The sequence below is a fragment of the Lepidothrix coronata genome, unplaced genomic scaffold, assembly GCF_001604755.1.
Source record: "Lepidothrix coronata isolate B3197 unplaced genomic scaffold, Lepidothrix_coronata-1.0 Scaffold508, whole genome shotgun sequence".
Classification (NCBI taxonomy): Eukaryota; Metazoa; Chordata; class Aves; order Passeriformes; family Pipridae; genus Lepidothrix; species Lepidothrix coronata.
In genome coordinates, this window is record NW_016690688.1 from 20,605 (window position 1) to 24,198 (window position 3,594).

A 3,594-nucleotide genomic window follows, 5' to 3' on the forward strand; every position below is an offset into this window, starting at 1 on the left:
CCATCCAAGGATGTGAGCTGGGAATATCTGGGAATGCTGAGCTCTCCCATTCCTTGGGGAGATGCCCAACCCTCAGTTTTCCCAAATATCCCCATGGACCCTCACAGGGCTCCAATGGATCACCACATTCCCTGATATCCAGGAGTTTCACCCCAATTTTCCCAGTGGTTCATCCCCGATGTCGTGGCTTGGGGCGGGAACTCCAGGACACCCATCCAAGGATGTGAGCTGGGAATATTTGGGAATGCTGAGCTCTCCCATTCCTTGGGGAGATGCCCAGCCCTCAGTTTTCCCGAAAATTCCCATCTTAGCCCCCTGGATGGGTATCCTGGTGTTCCCGCCCCAATGGATCACCAATTTGGGAAAATTGGGGTGAAACTCCGGGATATCAGGGAATGTGGTGATCCATTGGGGCAGGAACTCCAGGACATCCATCCAAGGGGGTGACCTGGGAATATTTGGGAATGCTGAGCTCTCCCATTCCTTGGGGAGATGCCCAGCCCTCAGTTTTCCCAAATATCCCCACGGACCCTCACAGGACCCCAATGGATCACCACATTCCCTGATATCCAGGAGTTTCATCCCAATTTTCCCGGTGGTTCATCCCTGATGTCGTGGGTTGGGGCGGGAACTCCAGGACACCCATCCAGGAGGGTGAGCTGAGAATATTTGGGAATGCTGGGCTGTCTCCATCCATGGGGAGATGCCCAGCCCTCAGTTTTCCCAAATATCCCCATGGACCCTCAAAGGACCCCAATGGATCACCACATTCCCTGATTTCCAAGAGTTTCACCCCAATTTTCCCTGTGGTTCATCCCCGATGTCGTGGGTTGGGGCGGGAACTCCAGGACACCCATCCAGGGGGGTGAGCTGGGAATATTTGGGAATGCTGAGGGCCCAGTCCCGCTTCAGGAGCTGAGAATGGGAGAGGAGCCCCTTTCCGGCTCCACGTCCCGCCCGGGTTATCGGGAGGAGCCTCCCAAGGCTGGATGTTCCCAGCTCAGCCCCCTGGATGGGTGTCCCGGAGTTCCCACCTCAATGGATCACCACATTCCCTGATATCCAGGGGTTTCACCCCAATATTCCCAGTGTTCAGCCCCATGTCGTGGGTTGGGGCGGGAACTCCAGGACACCCATCCAGGGGGGTGAGCTGGGAATATTTGGGAATGCTGAGGGCCCAGCCCCGCTTCAGGAGCTGGGAATGGGAGTTGAGCTCCTTTCCGGTTCCACGTCCCGCCCTGGTTATCGGGAGGAGCCTCCCAAGGCTGGATGTTCCCAGCTCAGCCCCCTGGATGGGTGTCCTGGAGTTCCCGCCCCAACCCACGACATGGGGCTGAACANGATGGGATGGGATGGGATGGGATGGGATGGATGGGATGGATGGGATGGGATGGATGGGATGGGATGGGATGGATGGGATGGGATGGGATGGGATGGGCACACACTGATGGGATGGGATGGACACCCCATTGCTGCCCCCCCCATATCCCGAGTTTCCCAATCCTCACCCCTCCCCTTTCCAAACCCCTCTGGAAGCACCGACACACCGGGATCCCCCAAATCCCACCGGGACCCTTCCCGGGGGTCTCCATGGCCGTGGATCTGGGGGAGCATCCCCAGGACCCCCCATCCATCCCCCCCCGGGAACGAGGGATCAGGAAAACCGGGATAATCCGGGCTCTTCCCCGTTCCCGGGGTTTTCTGGGAGCGCCGGTGGCATCCAGAGGGTTTCCTGCCGGGAACGCCCTTCCCGGCTGCGCCAGGGCCGGAGCTGAGCCGGTTTTTTGGGGGATTATCCCCAGCTTTGCATTCCAAGGGGGGAAAAAAAAAAATCCCCTTCTTTCCAACAGGGACCCTCTGATCCCAGGGAAGGGACATTCCAGGGATGTGACACCCCGGGAATTCCAGCCTCTCCCTCTTTTCCTGCCGGGATTTGCCGGAGGGAATCACACAAACAACCCGCCCTGGAGCTGCCAGGGGAGCGGGAACGGGGATAAAAATGTGGGAATGCCGTCCCTGGAGATGATCCCTGGCTCCTGGAGTTCCTCCCCCCTCCCCAAATCCTCCTTTTCCCGGGGATCTGGAGGCATTCCAGGCTTTCCCAGCCCTCTCCCGTGGGATAAAAGCATGGAAGCATCTGCCAGCCCCGGGATCCATCCCCATGGATACGGCTGGAGAGGGAGGAGGGGGGGTGTGGGAAGCCGGATCCTCGCTGGATCCAGATGCTTTTCCAGGTGTTCGGAAGCTCTTCCAAGCGGGAATCGCCCTCCCCATCCTGCCGGGGAGGGGGGGGGGAGCAGGGTGGGGACCTCCAAAACGAAACCTCGCTCAAATCCCGGCATGGAGGGAACAATCCCGATCCCAGGGAGGTGATCCCGATCCCAGCCAGACAATCCCGATCCCAGGGAGGTGATCCCAATCCCAGAGAGCCCATCCCGATCCCAGGGAGGTGATCCTGATCCCAGAGAGCCCATCCCGATCCCAGCGAGCCCATCCCGATCCCAGGGAGCCCATCCCGATCCCAGTCAGACCATCCTGATCCCAGGGAGCCCATCCTGATCCCAGGGAGACCATCCCGATCCCAGCGAGCCCATCCTGATCCCAGGGAGACCATCCTGATCCCAGGGAGCCCATCCTGATCCCAGGGAGCCCATCCTGATCCCAGGGAGGGGATTCCGATCCTGGTGAGCCCATCCCAATCCCAGCCAGACAATCCTGATCCCAGGCAGGTGATCCTGATCCCGGTGAGACCATCCCAATCCCAGCCAGACAATCCTGATCCCAGCCAGACAATCCTGATCCCAGAGAGACCATCCTGATCCCAGCAAGGTGATCCTGATCCCAGAGAGACCATCTCAATCCCAGCAAGACAATCCCGATCCCAGGGAGGTGATCCCGATCCCAGAGAGACCATCCTGATCCCAGAGAGACCATCCTGATCCCAGCCAGACCATCCTAATCCCGGTGAGACCATCCCGATCCTGGCAAGACCGTCCCCATCCTGGCAAGACCATCCCGATCCCGGCAAGGTGATCCTGATCCCAGCCAGACAATCCTGATCCCAGCCAGACAATCCCGATCCCAGCCAGACCATTCCGATCCCAGCCAGACCATTCCGATCCCGTTGAGGCCATTCTGATCCCAGCCAGACAATCCCGATCCCAGCCAGACAATCCTGATCCCAAGGAGGTGATCCCGATCCCAGGGAGCCCATCCCGATCCCAGTCACACAATCCCGATCCCAGCCAGACCATCCCCATCCCAGGCAGGTGATCCTGATCCCAGTGAGAGCATCCCGATCCCAGCCAGACCATCCTGTTGCCAGCCAGACCATCCTGATCCCAACCAGACAATCCCGATCCCAGCAAGGCGATCCCAATCCCAGGGAGACCATCCCGATCCCACTGAGACAATCCTGATCCCAGCAAGGCAATCCCAATCCCAGTGAGACCATCCCGATCCCAGGGAGACCATCCTAATCCCAGGGAGGCGATCCCGATCCCAGAGAGATCATCCCGATCCCAGGGAGACCATCCTAATCCCAGGGAGGCGATCCCGATCCCAGAGAGATCATCCCGATCCCAGGGAGACCAT